The following is a 19,730-nucleotide window of genomic DNA, read 5'->3' as shown; positions in this document are numbered from 1 at the left end:
GTTAATCCTACATTACCAATGTTCACATGTGCACTAGTATAAGCTTGAAGTGCTCTTAAATGTTGTGTGAAAACATAGTGCCATTAATACTGAATGAAGAAGCCATTTTCTTGTACTGTGTTGTTATGGTGAAAAGTTCAGAGTTAAAGTCACTACAGTCAAAATAGCATGGCTGTAATAGATTCTGTGTTCCTGGTGTCAGCCAAAAATAACAGAATCATTTATGTAAATAGTTGGTTATATTTTTTTAACTAAATTTCCTTGGGTTTATGGTTGGAGAAATCTGGAACTAGTATTGCTTTACAAATTTCTCATGTGTGGATGAAATAATTTGTTTGCCTAAAATGGCAGTGATACCTATTTTCGAGATACCTGTGTTCTGTGTGTAACAGTGAAGAGAGAACTGCTTCTCCCTATTTTGCAGTTCTATTTTGAAGTGACCTCATTTTTTGTAGCTGCTTTATCCATCAAATTAATTTTGCTTAAAAGCTCCTCTAAACAGCGAATTGTCTTACTATAATGAACTGAGTGTGCTTCACAGTATGAATTACAGGTTATAGATTTGTGCTAGCATGATTATTCTTTACATTTAAGCTGTGATTCGTGAGTCACTTAAACTAGTTTAAATTTTATCTCCATTCTTGCTTTCATAATATTTATGCTATTTTCCATCCTAGCGATGACTGCTTTATTCTCACCAAACCTCACTATCTCAATCTTGTTTCCCCTAATGTTAACATTTAAAATGTCAGTAGGGAACATAGCATTACATGTTGTTTTAGTTCAGCTGTACCTGAGATAGTTAAAGTGTGGTTTTGGTTTAGCTCATTAAAGTTCATTTACAAGCTTGTGACACATCAACCAATTTAGTCTTTAAGATCCACATGGGAAAATACAGGCATATTTGAGATTACATTGATCTGCCTGTGGACTAAGATCTATTAATATAATTATATCAATGGATCTAAGCCTTTGTTGATGTCCCTGCTAGCCAGGTGACTTACAGATCCCTAAACCAAATGCCAATAAGGTTCAGCAAGGCGGAGATTCATTTGGTTCCTTTATTCAGCTGAGAAGGGCAACCAGGTGTCAGCTTCCCAGTACACAGGCAGGAAGCAACAACACAACACATTCCATCAACTCATCCTTCTTATAGCTTCTTTCTTCCTTACTGTTTCTCACACAATCTCACCCCCATTGTTCCCTCATCCAGTCACCTCCCAGGGTCTGCCTGACCCTTTGCCCAATCCCCTTACGGGGTCTGCATGTCCACTGCATGCCTGTCCTCGTGGAAGAGGATCGCTCCATCCAATCCCTTCACAGACCGAGTGTGATCACAGCGTGCCAGGCCTTGCGTAGGGAGTCGTCTTCTTCACAATACCCTTATCTTACCTTATCAACATTCTTTTGCCTAACATTCTTTTGCCTACCCTTTTTCTTCTCCAAAGCAAGCAGTTATACAGAAAGCAAATGGCGTTAACTGAGCTAACCAAGCTTTCAAGCAAGCAGCTTTTTACAAAAGCAAATAGCGTTAGTTAAGCTAGAACTAAATAACATTAGTTAAGCTAATCAGGCTCCTTCATTTCCTCCCTTTTCATATATGCAACCCTGGAGGTGGCCTCCATGGGTTGTCATTGAAGCAAGGAAGAACATTCCCTTGGGACAGATCTGAGTGCCAGGGTTTTTGCCAGGGCATCAGGTTTCTTTGGGTTGGTTGTGACCACCATCATACCTTCAATGGTGCAAGTTACTATAGACTGAATTATGGGAATTAAGCAAGGAAGGAGCATAAGCCCACCAAAGGCACACATCAGCATAAACAGAACTCGTTTCCAATCTCGGAACAGCCCTCCAAAGATTCCAAGCTGTACCAAGTAGCACTTACTAGCCCCATTCGTGTGAATAATGCATAGCAGTCAGTATCCACATGTGGCTGCCCATTCAACTGCAGGCTACGGCCTTTCCAGTTTAGCAGAAACAAAACTGCATGCTAGCTACTGCACCAAATTCTCTCTCTCACACACACAGGGAACCTATTCCAGCATGTGCCAATTGGCTGTAAGGATGTTGCTAGTCCACCATCATCACCCCAACTGGTAGAGTGCTTTCAGTGGTCCTTACCTGTAGTGGCTTCACATGGAACTTGTTTTCCCTAGGGACCTGTGGAACACATATGATTTCTTTCCTTTTCCTTTAGCTGATCTGGGACAGCATGTGCCTGCCCTCCTGTAACCTGCATGTCTGTTTTACCTGGTCCTTGGTGTGAATCCAGACATATAACATGTTCCAGGTGTAAGAAATCCATGCTGGGTTTTCATCAGTGCTACTAAAGCATAAACATTCTATTACACAACGAGGCAGGGAAAACAGAGAAATTAGGAAATCCACTGTTTCCTTCCTACAAGGACAAATGGTATAGAAGGGAGTAACAAAATTAACAGTAGTACAGAGAGACAGCCAAAATAATAACTTCAAGAAACTCCCCCTTTTTCCTTCAGCATTATCATCTAGGCTACTTAGCATTAGGCAAATGCTAGTCTCTTGGTCTAAGTCTTCAAGCCAGAACCCGATCCTAGTCCCTGATAGGCTGCATTTCTTTGGGGCTCTTCTTTGTTGCCCCCTCCAGTTATGAGCCCTTGGCTGACCCTGATGTCAGCTGCTTCTTGTCCTGGTCTGTTACGCCACTGGTCCTCCCTTGCAGGGTTGGTGTTTGAACAAGAACTTCAGGTTCTCCACAGGCTCCATGGTCCTTCTGTCTCCTTGTGGTTTTTGGAACTTTCCTCAGCCTGGTGCAACATTCCCATGTAGGCAGTCCCACCGATCTCACTGCTGTGTAACGAGGGGCACCTAGGCGTGGTCCTCCCTCGGCATCAATGGTCTTCAGGCAGTCCGGTCTCAGGTGAGCCGGCTGACGTAAGCAACAGTCCCCCTTCCCTTGTGCCATGGCAAGCCATAGGCAGCAACCAGCTAGTGGCCACAGCTTCACACACTGCAGTCAGTCAGTCAAATAGGCATGACTGCTTTGACCTTGCTGGACAGCCAGCATGGCCACTCTGGGCTCGGAGAAGGAGTAGTACTGGCCAGCTAGTCATTTTTGTGTGGTTTGCATCTTATGTGTGGTGACCCAATGAAATCCAGCAGATGTGAAGTCTGTGACTTCAGTGGCAATTAAAAGGTGGTTCATATACTGTAGTAAGAACAGCATTAAAGTCTCTGGTCCATCTAGGCAAGTCCCTAACCAATGTCTGAGAGAAAGGTGGGTGAATTCCCTTCTTCCCTGAGCAAGGGTGGTTAGACACAGCTGGCTTTTCCTTCCAGGGCTGTAGAGAAGTTGTAGGCAGTGGCAGAGAGATCCACATCAGTTTGGAGAGAAACCTCAAGATGTAATGTCTATGTCTTTTTTTTTTTAAGTCTCTTCAGCACAGCCTCAGGAAAAAAATGTTTTTGGTTGTTGACACCAATCCAGTCAATGCTAAAATGTACACAAAGAAACCCTTTGCTGAACTTGTGTTGCACAAATGTATTGCTTACCTAACCTGAAGAAAAATGTGCTTTCGGATGGACTTGTCAATGAGAACACAGTTTTTCACAATTTCTTATTACAGAGATGGTCCTCTCCCACATAGAAACAAAGTGAGTCAGAAAGGAGTCCTCCCCTGGTCATCTAGTCTGACCCCATCTCCGCCAACTCTCTTCCTATAATCCACAACAAGTGGTTGTCCAAACTTCTTCACTGATGGACCTCAACCACCTCCCATGAAACCCATCCCATTTTCTGGGGGTTCCTGACCCTCAGAGAATATCTTTTAATATTGAACCTGAAACCTAGTTCCTGGAGTTTTGTTTTATTCGAATATATTCTGCCCTTCTGGCATTAGTCCAATTAGTGCTTTGAAACAAACTTATCACCTTTTCAGAATCCTCTGGAAAAACTAGGATTCTGATTCTTTTAATTATACAACCCAGAGGTAGCAAATAGTTGTTAAACACACACAAAAAGATAAATGCAACCCCAGACAAAACCTGTCCTGCCCTTTTTTTCCTGTTAAGTTATGGCCTGCTCACTTTCGAGTCCAATTTAATGAATTCCTGCAGGGAGAGGCATCATGCCTCCCCCCTCCCATTTTTTTTTCACAACGTGTTCAATTTTCCTTCCAGGCCTCCCAAGCACCAGCTCTGATCTATCTCTGATTTAGAGATAAATCAGAATTGGTCCTCCTTATTAGCTTCGTCTCTACCTCCCCTCCAACACCTTTTACCAAAAATCCCAGTCCGGCTAGGAGATCTCTCCCTGCCAAGTTACAAATTTGCTTCCCCAGTACAAAATCACACAACGGTTTCACCATGTTCATGTTTTACCTGAGTAGGTTCAAATGTTTTCACTTTTACCAGATTACCTCCCACTCCTTGAGCCATCAATTCTCCTTTTTCCCAATTGCATTCCATCTGGAATCATATTCATTGTGGAGCAGGTAGCTCCAGAGCCTACCATAAATACCATGTCTTTCCCAAATGGTTCCACTTCCAAATTTATCAAAGGTTCCCAGTGGGTCCTCCTATGAGGAGACCCCTGACCTTCCTAATGATTGTTCATCTTCATGAGAGAAATTAACCTCTCCTCTCCCTTCAGCTCACTCAGGGCACTCTCATTTAAAGTGCCCAACCTTTCCACATTAATAGCATCCTGCACATAATCCTTCACTCATTTGCCCCTCTTTAGGTGCGGGCTGAAATCCTCTTCCTCGACCTCATCTTCTACCTTTCCTCTAATGCCATTGCATTCCATTCTCTGAGCCATAAACTCAATTTCTCCTCATCCTCTCTCATTGCATACACTTTCTGTTCCTCTCTCAACAAATCTTCCAACGTCCTTGCCTCTCTTCCATCTAACTTCTGCAACTTCTGTTCTACCTAATATCCTCCCCTGCCTTCCCTGCAAACACTTCAGCAATATCTATCTGATGGGCTGGATTCCTGGATCCTGTTGCCCAATTTTTTATTTTTGCATCTGTTGCTTCAGTCTCTCCAGCCACTCAGATGGAGTATCATATTTCTTTTATTCCAAAGACAAAGTCTTATGTACATTAAGGGACTGAGGTACTGCCTCTTTGATTCCCTGGATCATATAACTCTAATAACTCCCAACTCTCCCTTCTAGAAGCCAGCACAGAGCAGCTCCTGCTCTGTTGAGATTTTCTCTATTCCAAACATCTCTAGCTGCCTGTTAGATCAAACTCAATTCTTCACCAGAAAACAAAATGCAAGCAAGCAGACAGACAAACAAAAATAGCTTGTAGTTCCTGCCTAAAAGGTTTCACCTCTGCTGCAGTCAGAAGGGACTCCACAGACCCAAATTCTCCCATTGCCAAAGTACCTGCCCAAAAGGGGCCATAATCCATGTTGAACGTCATCATGTTGTTTCCTGCCCACTTCCTGTTTCCTGCCCACTTCCATAGTCTGTCCAAATCCTTTTGGATCTGGAGTACCTGCTCCTCAGTTTCTCAACCAGGATATCATGGGGCACTTTGTCAAAGGCCTTGCTGAAATCCAGGTATACCACATCCACTGCATCCCCTCCATCTAGCCATCTTGAAACCTTGTCACAGAATTCCACAAGGTTTGTCTGGCAGGACCTGTTTTTGCGGAAACCGTGTTGTGTGGTCGCCAGCCTCCCTTCCCTACCTAGCATCACTAGATCTCTCCCTATTATGAGCCTTTCCATTGTTTTTTCTACAATGGACGTAAGGCTAACTGGTCTGTAATTCCCCATGTCCCTTTTGCTACCCTTTTGTCTATTTGCCCCAGTACTCATTTCCTATGGAGGTTCCTCTTTCATCTAATCCCTCTAACCACCTCCTTTCGCATCCATGGTGGCGCTCTCCTCCACCTCCCCACCTTACTCACTAGAGGTATCGTCAAGGCTTGCGCCTCCAGAACCTCCCTTTTCAGTGCCATCCACCCCTCTTCAACTCGCTTACCTTCCAGTAACCTATCCCAGGAGACTTTGGCCTTCAGTTGGCCAAAGTTCGCCCTCTTGAAGTCCCAGCTTCTAGTGCTTGACCTGCTGCACGTCCCCAGTCCCCTGATCTCAAAGCAAAGGATGGAGTCATGACTCGCATCCAGAGCTCCCCTAATCTGTACTCCATCTATCAGCTCCTCTCTATTAGTCTTTCTCTTCCTGTCCTTTCTAAAAAGAGGATACCCCTCTATGTTCACATTCCAGTCTTGCCTTTCATCCCACCAAGTTTCTGTGATTCCCACCAGGTCATACCTTCCTATTCCCAGGAGAGCTTCAAGCTCTTCCTGCTTATTGCTCCTAGCATTAGTGTACATGCACCTCAACTCCTTCCCACTGCTTCCTTTCTTTGGAGTCCCCAGCCGCCTCCTTTCTCCCATCTTCCCTGATACCGGCCCCTCTCTGTAGGAGTCCTGTCAGTCCCTGCAGTGCCTCTAAAACTCTGCTCCCAGAGCCCTGATCCTCTCCCCACACTTGTCCAGTGCAGACACATACATAGATACAAAATGCACCAAACCATAGTGAGTACAAACAAACCTGAACTCACATACATTTCAACAAATAATCAATGCTTGAGCACTTAGATGAACACAAGTGCTTGTGTTCATAAAAACATTTTTTTCTTCCTTAAAAGAACTTCCCCTAGCTCCTCCTCATTGTGGATGATTAAGCGGCTTTGTTTTAACCCACGCCTTCCCAGGCAGAATTTTTTCTCTGAGGCAATTCAAGCTTTGAACACTCAAAGAACCTCAAATGCCTTGCCTCAGTTATAGAACCTCTTTTATATATATTTAGACATCAAGATTTCTTTTGAGAACTAATGAAAGCCCACCCTCAATCTGTGGCTGAAAATAGAGCTGCTCCAACCTCCCAAAGTGCTTTGAACTCTGCACGTGCTCAGAGGCTTTGTGTGTGCTGCTTCTGCAGTACTCACAAACTGGTGATATCTTCTTGACAGAGCATCCCCCCTTTTTCTTGGCTCTGTGGAATAGCCAAGCCCACAGAGTCAAGAAATCCAAATTTTCCAGCACAAATTCCTCTGAATTCAGTTGGCCAGACCAAACCCAGAGAAGAGGCTGCAGTTACTGTCTCTTTAAATAATGGGAGTGCTCTTAGCAAGACCATCCCTCTCTTGTTCATTTGTATTTTTTTTTCTTTTTTTTACCCCAAAAGTTACACTTTTCTCCCCCCCCTTTTTTTGGAAAAAGTACCCAATCACCATTTACTAAGACTCTTTAAATTCTTACTCACACCAAGCACCCCTTGAATCAAGGAATTCCTGTCAAATGCACACTCTCATTCTCACATGGCACACACAAAATCCTGAAAAAAATCTTTACTGCAGGCTAATTGCTAAACACAACCATTCAAATTTCCAAGACTTTACCAGCAAATTTTCAACCGTATACACACACATATATATCTCCATCTTTCATCTGCCCATCAGCATCCCCCCGCCACCGGGATTTCAAATGCAATTATTTAATCTAACAAGAAGGAAATTTTTCCTACTTAGGAGGGCTGTAAGGCAGATGGAAGAGGCTGGAAAACTTGCAAGACATTAAAACAGTGTTCCCAGTTTCTGACAAGGAAAAGACAAGAAGAAAGGGAGAACACAAAAGTTAGCTTGAAACTTCCAGAGCACATGGGCGGGGGGGGGGGTATATGGGGGATTCCCCCCCCCCAACAAACTGTTCTGGTTACCCATTCCAGGGACAGCCAAACGAGTTTCTTGCCTCTAAAAGTAAATCTAGAGTCAGGGCTGGCCTGTCGCCCCTCGTTCAAATGGCTGTCCCGAACCTGAACCTGATATTCCCCAGATTGAGCATACCATGAGACATGCACACAACCCTCCCCCCTTTTATTTCCCCGGAACCAGATTTCCCAGAGTAGATCTACTCACGCCAGGGTGTTCTGAAGATTGAATCCCTCATTGAATCTCCAAAGGCATTGGGCTTGAACTGACCGGTGTCTGCCGCAGCCCCACCCCCCTCAGGCCTTCCAACCAAAGGAATGTTGGAGCGCGCTTTGAGGCCTCGGAGGGGCATCCGCGGTTTCCAGCTGTAGTTCGTCCGAAGGCCAAGTCCCCGAAAGAGGGGCTCTTTCTCTGGCGGGGCAACACAGCCCTTGAGCCCCATGTGGGGCGCCAGAAAATGTTGATGTCCCTGCTAGCCAGGTGACTTACAGACCCCTAAACCAAATGCCAATAAGATTCAGCAAGGTGGAGATTCACTTGGTTCCTTTATTCAGCTGAGAAGGGCAACCAGGTGTTAGCTTCCCAGTACACAGGCAGGAAGCAACAACACAACACATTCCATCAACTCATCCTTCTTATAGCTTCTTTCTTCCTTACTGTTTCTCACACAATCTCACCCTTGTTCCCTCATCCAGTCACCTTATGGGGTCTGCATGTCCACTGCATGCCTGTCCTCATGGAAGAGGCTCTCTCCATCCAATCTCTTCACAGATGGAGCGTGATCACAGCGTGCCAGGCCTTGCTAGGGAGCTGTCTTCTTCACACTACCCTTATCTTACCTTATCAACATTCTTTTGCCTACCCTTTTTCTTCTCCAAAGCAAGCAGTTGTACAGAAAGCAAATGGCGTTAACTGAGCTAACCAAGCTTTCAAGCGAGCAGCTTTTTACAAAAGCAAATAGCGTTATTTAAGCTAGAACTAAATAACATTAGTTAAGCTAATCAGGCTCCTTCACCTTCATGTGCAGGAATTTGGAAATGGGAAAAGGGAAATGGGAAAGGGGAAAAAAGGAAAATAAGTTGATCCTGAATTATTAGTAGATGGTATAAGATAAACAATGTGTTTAATTTTCAAGGCATGCTTTATCTTACACTTCACCCATATTCATGCTTTTAGTAAAATCTTTTCTAGTCTTTACAGCTACCTACCATGGAGCTAGGACACTGGGGACTTGTTTCATTCTGAACTGTCTAAAACTGTGAAGATGTAACTGCCCAGAGAAACAGCTTGTAAGGAAAGGTTAGGAGTCCCACCCAAAAGTACTTGAGTCAAGTTCAGAAAAAAGGCCCGTTTGTACTAAAAGTCTTAGGGGAAAGAAGGACCCAATTGCTACACAGCAGATGAAGGGTCAGAATAAGAGGAGGAGGGGCTAACGCTCCCATAATTGTATGTGATGACCTCCCTCCACCCTGATTGCCTAGTGTGTGGCAATATCTTAAATACAAAACTATTTTTAGATAGATTTTTCCTCAAAAGCATATATTTTTTTAAAAAAACCAATTTAGATTTTAAAAAAATCTGATTTAAATAAAAATCCATTTTTAAAAAATCATTGATTTTTATCCACCTTGCATGTGTATGATTATTATTAGAGGCACAGCTGGACAAGGGAATGCCAATGCTAAGAAATTGTCAGTTGAGGAGGAACAGGAAAGAGAAAGACAGACATGGGCAGAAAGTAGAATAGGTGAACCTGTGGGTGGATGAGTATGTGAATGGATGTATGTAGATGGTTAATTAATGCATATTCTCACTGTGTATCAGGAGAGTGTAGGCTGCTTCTGGCTGTGCCAACCAGTGGCGTGTAGTGCCAGGGAGGTTAAGTCTCCAAGGAAATGTGGCTGTCGAACATTCCTCACACCTGTTCTAAGGGTTCTCCCTTCTTAATAATATGAACGCTTAATCTTGGTTCAGAGGTTAGAAAGAAAAGGTTTAAAAAACAATCTCAATATATATGCTGACTTAACCAATACTGTCCCATGGGGAAGAAGTTCAGAACTGCAGCAAGGACTGAACACATTCTTTTCCATTAGATTGTTGGACTTTCCTTCAATTTATTACAGTAGCTTAATATTTCTGAAATGATGAATTAGATTTTTTTATTTTTTTAAAGTCAGATTTAAGACAGATGGATATATTTGCAATTTGTTGGATCAACTCTGCTTATTGGGTCAACTTTCACCACTTTCTATATATATGGTTTAATATGGTTTAATATTCATTTAAATTAAATATGGTTTAATAATATTTGCTACAACTTTCTTTTTGTTTGCATGAATTATTTTTCCACTTCAGTAGGACATGCTTATGAATGGTCCTGCATCTTAACATACTGGAGAATTTGTATGTACCACTGCATTTATTTATCTATTTATTTATAGCATTTATATGCCATTTGATTAGCATAATGCTCTCAAAATGGTTTACACAATGTATTCTGGAGACTGGTTGGAGGAAAAATGTTTCCATATTTTTTTTTTAATGGAAATGTCTCGACTTGATAGTTGGTGTGGTTCCTAATGAATATTGTTCCCAACTAGAAAGCACAGAGATACTCTTTTAAAAAAGGTAAATTACATAGGCTCACAGCATTCCTTTAAAAAAAAACTTGAAATTTTTCAGGGAATTATATTGTGGATTTGACTGTGCCCAGAGCTCCACTTAAAGCATAGTCAAATTGCTAGTACACATCAGGTTGCTTATTCTAACCCCACTCTGGTTTGCCTAATCATGTAAAGCTACTTTGGCTCTTATCATCTAAGAAGTATATTTTCTGCATTCATCTTCTGTTCTAGAGTTCTAGAGATCTGGTCATGCTTAAATTGGTGTAAGGAGAACAAGTTTCCCCCCAGTGGGTTCTCTGCGGGCAGAAAGAATATCAGTGGGCATGGCCACATCTACTCTTATCATTGCTTGCCCATTTCACATTTCTCCATGCTGATAGAGGCATGGAATTCTAAGCCTCTTCCAGCACAGAGCAGGGGGCTTTGCTGGTGCCAGGAGCATCTGCATGGCATGCACCTTTGCTGTAGGAGCTAGTGTACACTATGTGCATGAACTCAATAGGTGACATTGTTCCCAGCCAAAGCAACCATTTTAAAAATAGCATCTATTTATAGTATATTCCTCTTGTAGCTGAACTATTAAAACTTACTGGCTCTTCCTTGAGAGCAGGAAAAATTTGTTAAAGTAAAACTGCTATTATAAATGCACTGCATGAAATTTAACTTAAAAATGTCTTGGAAACAGTTTCTTTGGACTTCATTTGATGATCAGTATATATGGAAATCCAAGTATATCCTTGAGATTCATTGATAGTCTGAAAAGGGAGGGAAAGGTATATCATCTTTTTGTTGGTTTGTCTCATGTAAACCTGGAACACTTAACACCTGTTTAAAGGCTTGCTTTGGGAATTTGATATACATTCTTTTTTCCACAAGTTAGTTGCTTTCACTTTAAAGTTAAGTGCACATCACAAGAAGACTATCAGTCTAAAGATGCTGTCATTTTTATACCAGCCTGGGGAAGGGATAGTAGGGAAGTAAGAGATACTTATGGCAAATGGCTTTATAACTTTGAGTTTGCATGGTGATTGAGAGTCAAGAAGCACATAACACTCTTATATTTCACTAATTGGAGGAGTTATATTGGCACTGAATTTTGAACCAATTGAGAAGCAGAAAGATCATGGATAAACTTGTCCCCCTTTGCTAACTGAATCTCACTAGGAAGTTATGCCACATGGTTGAAATCCATTGTGCTTGATATATCTAGTTTAGAAGAGTATAGTAAACAATAGTTTCTCAGTAGTTTGATTATTCAGTATAACAGCACCTAATAAGGAAGACTGAGAAGACTGAGAAGTCATAGCTTCAGTTACCTGTATTGGTGGAATATGTGAAAAAACACAAGTTTAGGGTTCAGGCTGGGATCTGCTTTCATTGGACATACCTGGACGATTGTATATGTGTCAGAGTAACAGCATTTCAGTATATGCTGCCCTCACTACTCTGACCCTCAGTCTTCCACATAGCTTTTGCCCATCACCCAACCCTGAAGAACTGATTAAAATGAATCAATTTCAGTGTAGAATAAATTAATTAGAATAGGAAAAGTTCTGAATATACAGTACTCAAGGGTTTATATTCACTTTTAATGTTCACTATCCCAGTCCCTTTGGGGGGAGAATCTCTGCTGCTTCCTAAAGTTCCCATTAATTTTCTAGCAAAGAGTCACCATTTTAAACCATAGCAGGTCCCAGAAACATATATAAAGCTTCTGTTTGACCTGAATTCCCAGTTTTCACATTGATAGTTTTGATTATTTAAAGTGAATGAACAAGTTAAAGGTGTAATACAGTTTTGGGCTGAAAAAGACTGGGGAATAGAAGTACTTTATTTTCTCAGGAAACTTAAATTCTAACAGATATTTAACATCCTGTTCCCAGTAATAAGTAGGTATTATTATGTATTAGCCATTTTATACTGGGACCCTATACTGGAAGTTGGGCCCTTATGTTTTTCATCTTCTCAAAGCTGCTAGGTAAAGCTGTGCAGTTTGGCTTCAGCCAACCTTCTATCTAGCACAGCATCTAAAATTATCTCCAGCTTGGTTTATATAAAGACTGTCTAGTTTGTAAAGCATTAATAAAAGGAGCCATTGTAAAAAGGGGGGATGGAAAGATGTCTCAGTAACATTTGGATTTTACATTTCCAAAATGGATAATCCAGCATTTTTCCTTTTCTGGGGCAGTATCCAGTGCTGGCAGTTTGCCAGGAGTAAAGATGTGTTAGTGGAATACAAGGCAGTTCTTGGAAAGGAGCTCTGTTGACTTGTCCAGTTCTGAAGCTTTAATTTGTGCTAGTTTTTTAGTTTGTACTAGGAAGGTCTAGTTCTCAAGTTTACTAGCATTCATTTCCAGTAATACAGTATCAGATATTTCCTCCGGTTCCCTGCAGTACTAGGGCTACCTGAAAGTCCATCTTTCACATGACCTGCAGAGCCTAATGTTGATGTCATTAATTTTTACATCCTTCCCCTATTTCATTTTGGGAGTCTGAATATGAAGACACAGCAACTTGTTATTTAGTATTAACAGGACTGGTCCAACCATGAAATGCATTGAAGCCATAGCCTTGGGTGGGAGGAGCAGCAAATTCTGTTGCTCCCCTTTTCTTTCATGAAGAGGTTCTACCACTACTGCCTCTGGTATGTGGTAAATGCAGCTCTGCCAATCACTGTCGTATTGTGGCACTTGCAGGGCTGCTGAGATATGCATTCAGTTACCACCTGTAACGCATGCCTTCACAAAATTACTTAATATGTAACTATCAACCTGCATCTTAAATAGCATATAGTGAAATAATATAGTCAGACCTTTTCTTTTAAAGGCAAGCAAACATCTAAAAGACACACAAAATACAGGGAAAATAGGTTGATTTGCAAGGCCTCGTTAAAATCTAATTCATTGAGATATCTAGAATTAATTTTATGCAACTGTGTATGTCTTAAGACAATGAATGAAGTTCATCTTGATGCAATGCAAATGATACCAGGATAATCTTTACATCACTGGGTACTGTAGGCTGTATTCCAAAATACATAGGTATATACTTCTGCTAATCTATTACTTAAACATAAGTCCAACAAGAATTCTTGTAAAGTGTGGCAACCACAACTGTGCTATCTGGGAATGATACTGCATTTTTAAAAAGCAAGTACACAATACTAGGTTAAATCCAAATGAGGCATTACAAATACAGAATATATCTTTCACTCATGTGAGTTATTTTCCACTTTGTGCATAGGGTAGGTAATCTTATGCCACCCAGAGGTTTTGGGTTACATATGGGGAGGATGAGGTTTGTAGTTAAACATTTTTGGATGGCACCATGTTGTCTAACCATGAAAAGTGAAACTTAACAAAATACGTTTTGTTTTGTTTGAAAACTGTGGAAGATAGGATGCAGGTTGCATACAATGAACAAAACAGGAGTTGCTTGGGAGCAGGAACTGATGAACATCCAATAACTAACAAATCATGATTTATTCATGAATGTGATCGAAGCCTGTAGTCTGGAAGCATAGAAACTGTTCCATGAGCACACATTATCAGAACAATGCTAGTAGCTGTGATTGTCTGAATTGAACCCTTTTTGTATTTGCAAGGTAAGAAGCAAATACAAATTAAGAAAATGCCTTGTCTTTGCAACAAAATTTCAAGCTTGAGGGAAGATGCATAGATGCTTCACATACGAGAAATTAATGCATTTTGTAGCCATGCTGAACAGCAGTATTTGGGAGAGGTCGAACAGGAGTAACCTGTGATTAGTGAAGAAGAAAAATAGAAGGCAAATGGTTCTAGGAATGCAAAAGTGTCATACTTTAAAAATATGCTTATTTTCCAAACTATAACTAATGCAAATAAGTCAGTACAACTTGTGAACATATAACAATGAGCACACAACAAGCTATCATGGATATAAATACAGTTTTCACAATTCATGTCTAGTCAGTAATTGTAATTTCTCTTTCATGTAAAAATTAGCCAAATATGTGCATGAAAGTAACATAGTGTCTATCCAAAATTAGCCCTCTATGTTTGATGATTTATTGCTGCATAGATCCTGCTTATATATGAAATAAAAGTATACCCTACAATTTCAGAAGTGTTCTTAGAGTAATTTAAATTACTTCAAAATACCATGATAAGTCACTGTGAACCTTAACTGCAAACACTGGTGGCCTTTTTAAGTGATCACTTCTGTTTTTGACACTACATTTCATATACTTGGAAGTTTTAGAAACTGACAGTACAGTGAATATTTAATGCATGTAATTGTTGTAACTACAGCAAAAAAACTGGAAGGCAGATTGACATCTTAAATGGACCATTAAGGGGGAAATTCTGGGCCCCCTAGATAATATCTGAGGAACCTGGGAATATTCTGAATTTCCGTTTCAGAATTTGGAGTCAGTGCTCCAACCTCAGGGCTACAAATTGAAAATCTCCTCCTCAATCTTCAAGCTGGTGGCAAAGAAGGACAAGGAAAAAGAGAGGAGGTTGGATACAAGTTATCCTTAGGCCTCCCCAGGCTCTTTCCCTCCCTGCTTGAAATACCGCATGGTAGACTGGCAAAAACCTACTTCTGTTGTAAATGCAGAGTGGAAGGATGGAAAGGTGAAGTTCACCTGCATAGATCCTTCTGCCCTGTGTAGAATGCTTGTAAGCTTCTATGTTCATACAATCATAGAATAATAGAGTTGCAAGGGGCCAGAGGGCCTTTGGGACCAGCCCCCTGCTCAGTGCAGGACTAAGTTAAACCATCCCTCTCAGCTGGCTGTCCACTTGCATCTTGAATATCTCTAGTGTGAGAGAGCTTTACAACCTCCCTGGGTAATTGTTCTGCTGCTTTAACAGTCATAATCCCCCCCACAATACCCAGCTGGAATCTGGCTTCCTATAACTTGGTATAGGAAGGTATAGGTATCCATGCCCTGCACTTTGGGATAATTGACAAGAAATCCTGTCCTCCTTTCTGACAACCTTTCAAGTACTTGTAGATTGGTATCATATTGCCATTCAGTCGAAGCTAAACATGCCCAGTTCTCCTCACAGGGCTTTGTTTTCAGTGTCTGGATCATCCTTGTTGCCCTCCTCTGAACCCTTTCCAACTTCTCTGCATCTTTCTTAAACTGTGGTGCCCAGAACTGGACACAGATGAAGCCTAACCAGTGCAGAGTAAAAAGGAACTAGCAATTCACATGATTTATAAGTGCTTCTTCTATGAATGCAGCCTAAAATAACATTTGCCCTTTTTGCGGCCGCATCACATAGTTGTGGCATACTCAGCTTGTGATCTACAACAACTGGAATATCCTTCTTACTTGCAGTGCTGCTGCTGCCCAGTAGCTGCCTTTCTAATGCTGATTGAGGAATTTCTTGCTTCAATCAGCATTAGAAAGAAACAGTTTCTTCTCTTGATCTGACTGTTATTTGAGAGTACAGATGCCTCTTCAGCTTTGACCATTCTGCCTTAGGTTACCCTGCTAGGACCCCAATCTAGTGAGACAGCTGGCCTCTGTGGGCATTGTTCTTGGCTTCTCTGATATTCCCAAACTCTCTCAGTATATTAAGGTGTGCATTCATCAGGAGGTTAGTTACTTTATTAAGTTAAAAAAGTACTATCTATGCCATGTTACAAACTTTCTATAACATGAAATATTGTACAGGATGCTCTGGTGGCCATCTAGCTGGCAAATTCCAGGTATTCCTAAGATTCAGGAATGACAGTTTGTTGCTATGCCTGGTGTGAGGTACACATGGTAATGCCTTCCTTGACGAAGCTGTTGCGATCATTTGGCCTTCACAGAGATGAAGATACCACAAAATAAAATAAATCAACAAAAAGATTTTCCCCATCAATATTCTTCTGTTTTTTCTTTGGGAGAAATCTAATCTGTTTATTGTAATAAAACACTTTTCAAAGGACGGTCTGAAATAATATTTTTTACATGACAAATTCATGCTGCTGCAGATCTCTTAGTTCTGCAATACAAAAGAAGGTTTTTTTAAAAATAGAAAAAGCAAGTGATATATCCTTGGGACCCATTGACCTAAGAACCACACCTCATTTATGCATGGGCCTTTTGCCTGCTATGAGTTCCTTTGTACCTTTCTTTATCAACAACCATGACTAAACCAAAAAGTCTCTAACACAGCTTTCCTTTTTGTCCAAACCCTGGAACTATGGTTATGAATTTCATGTTGTAGTTTAATATCCTGACTTGTTCTGAAGGCAGTAGCCATAATTTCCAGGTATAAATGAGATTGGAAAGTATGGTTAATTAGTGATTTCCTGGCAGCTTTGCAGTTGTTGCAAAAGGAAGAATGAAGAAGCTTCACAGGTGAGCAAAAGATGCAGAAATATCTCTCCAGAGTCTAATTGCTCATATGAGACCACTGTTAGCGAAAACATATTCACTTGTTGAAGAGTACAGAATGACTTTTGATGACAGAATAGAATCTGTTTTGTCAGTTTTTATATCCACCATCATCTGCATCAAGTGCAATAAACTGGTGGATAATTGAAATTCACAGATGGAATTTTAGGAATAAACTTATACATGAAAAAACTGAGAAACTTGTTTCACTTCATAGAAACCTTTAGTTCTATGAGGTCAATGAAGTGCAGGGCTATGGCTCTTTTAGACACTGCTTAGAGAAATAACCTGAATTATGGTAGTGTTTTCAAAAGTGAGTTTACTGATCATTAGTGGATATAAATGCAATACATGTGGATATAAGATAGCTGGTGTTTTCTACAGTTACTATGGATACTTGTTAAAATAAGAGCAAACACATAGAGAAAGCTGCAAGTTTCATGAGTTTGTTGAGGCTGACTCCAAAGTATTTTTGGTCTGGATTATGGGTGATACTATATTGTTGAAGTTTTTATTTATGCTTCAAATGTTAAGTTTATAATGTTGTCACTCAGTAACCTAATTAATATTATCTAATTATATTATAGGAACTTGTGTTGCCATTTATAAGTACAAGTTTTATATATTTCTTTATGGTAATTCTGAGATCTTTAAATGGTTTCCGAGCTCAGATAATAAAACCTTTTGTTTACTACAATATTGGCAGTCTGCTTCCTTGTTCCATTTTTTTCCAACTAGCAGCAGCCAAGATAAATTATGTGTCACAAAGTGTAGCATTTAACAGTTCTGCCTCCAATGTATTACTGAATGTATTTGTAATTTATTTGAATACAACTAACAGTACAGTGCTATGTATTCCGCTCAGAAGGTTCACTGAGTTCTGTGAGTCTTTTGCAGGCAGGTAGGTACAGACGTTCACTCCCAAGACCTTTATATGTTCAGATTTTATACAGATGAACCAGTTTGATTTTATATACTAAGAACATGGGATGTATAATATTTGATAAAGTGAGCATTACATATCTTTGAATCTTCCACATACATTTTTACATGAAAAATATTCTTTCTTTCACTATGGTTTAGGTTTCTGGTAATTTTGCATCTAAATATGTCTCCGTCCCTCTTTTCCTCTCAAGCAGACTCGAGCAGACTCAGCTAAGGCTTCTTTTCATTTCTACACCACCCGATAACCAAAGCTATTCAGGCACTTCACAACAATTAATCAAATATCAAAGACAGAATAAATTGTACTATAAAATTCCAGTATGCAAGTTTAAAACAGCTGAAAATTCCAGTATACAAATATTGGAGGAAGACTCACATGCAGATTGAGGCGTCTGGATAGACTGAGTTTGGGAGAGGCATTCCATTAGCTTTTTAAAATTATATTTATATTCCTCATTCCCTCCCATGGAACTCAAGATGGCATCCATAATTCTTCTTCTCCTCAGTCTTATCCTCACAAAAGCAACCAAGTGAAGTAGGTTGGGCTGAGAGCCTATGACTGGCCTGGAGTCACCCAGTGAGCTCCATGGCTGAGTGGGAACTAGAACCTAAATATCCTAAGTTTCGGTCCCTCACTCTTAACCACTACATCACAATGGCTCTTATTATACCATACTGATTATTAAGGTTCTAAGCTGTGAAGGGCTTTATCAGTTAAAACCAGCATCTTGATAATGGCAGTTAGGTTAGTGATAGTTAAATATTGGAAACAGAGTTGGGTTTTGCAAAGGCATGAATGGTATAATGAAATATGGAATGTGGTAATTAATGATAAACTGATGACAGAAATAAAAATTAAGGGTTAATGAAAGCAAATGAATATAATGAAATTTGGGAAGATTTTGTAAAAGCAGTACTGACAGAAGGCAAAGGCTGTAAACCCAGTCAAGAGTATATGAATTTCTGGAGGGGATATGGGTATAATTGAAGAATATTATATATTCTTAATTGTTATAGTATGTGTATGATGGTAGTATTGGTCTCTGGGGTGGTGGGTGCACTCTTTCATTTATTCTTTTTTAAATTATTGTGTTCTTGTTACGTTATATTATTATTGTTGTAATTGTATTTATGTTTTTTTCTGTCAAAAAATAAAAAAGGGGGAAGTAAAAAAAAACAGCATCTTGGCTCATTCTGGGAAGCATATAAGCAGCAAAAGGAATTGGGTCACAAATGCTGTTATAGGTTTTGCCTTCTGGTCCCAGGTATTAATCTGGCTGCTGCATTTTGCACAAGCTGCAGCTTTTAAACAGTCTTCAAGGGCAGCCTCACACAGAGTGCACTGTATTAATTATCATGGAGACTATCAGGGCATAGTTACTAAAACCAAGCTATTACTGTCCAGATAAGGGCATAGCTGGGCCACCAGACGAAGGTGATAGAAGGCACTCCATGCCACTGAGACCACCTAAGCCTCTAGTAGATCAAGGAGCACCCCCAAGCTATGAAACTGCCCCTTCAGGGGGAGTGCAACCCCATCTAAAACCGGTTGAGCACCTTCCATCAGGTCAAGGGAACCACTCACCACAGCATTTCAGTCTTGCCTGGATTGTAAGCCCTGATCCAGTTCATTGCCAGATCCAGACACTGGTTTAGCACATCTAAGGTCTTACCTGCTGATGATGTGAAAAGGAAAAATAAATGTGACGACAACATGCTCCAAAACTACATATGACTTCACTCAGCAGTTTCATGTAGGTGTTAATTATGGGGGGTGGAACAGACCCTGAGGAACTCCATGCTGGAGAAACCATGCAGTCAAATAATTTTCCCCTAGCACCAACTTTAGAGACATCCCTCTAAGAGTGGAACCCCTGCAACTCTATGCTCTTCATTCCCAACTCGGAGAAGGATACCATAGTTGATAGTATTCAATGAAGGTCTATGAGTATCAACAGGGTCACACTTCCCCTGCCTCTTTTCTGCATAGGTCATACAAGTCGATGTTTAAGGCTAATTCCATGTGAAAACTAAGCCCCAACTGAAATAATCAGTCGCATCAAAGAGGAG

General features: G+C 40.6%; 1 protein-coding gene and 1 long non-coding RNA gene across 9 annotated transcripts in view; one reads left to right on the top strand and one right to left on the bottom strand.

Annotated features, from left to right (window-relative positions):
- SSBP2 (single stranded DNA binding protein 2) overlaps positions 1-19,730 on the top strand; it is a 189,867-nt gene that overhangs the window by 9,903 nt on the left and 160,234 nt on the right. The gene's annotated exons all lie outside the window — the stretch shown is intronic.
- Positions 1,048-2,344, bottom strand: LOC123031539. Its single transcript, XR_006416314.1, has 2 exons — positions 2,251-2,344; positions 1,048-2,160 (listed from the first exon to the last, which is right to left on the bottom strand). It is a non-coding gene; the product is annotated as an uncharacterized LOC123031539 (long non-coding RNA).

This window comes from Varanus komodoensis, unplaced genomic scaffold (assembly GCF_004798865.1).
Source record: "Varanus komodoensis strain SLA01 unplaced genomic scaffold, ASM479886v1 scaffold5, whole genome shotgun sequence".
In the NCBI taxonomy this organism is placed as follows: domain Eukaryota; kingdom Metazoa; phylum Chordata; class Lepidosauria; order Squamata; family Varanidae; genus Varanus; species Varanus komodoensis.
This window is presented reverse-complemented; position numbering and strand designations above follow the sequence as displayed.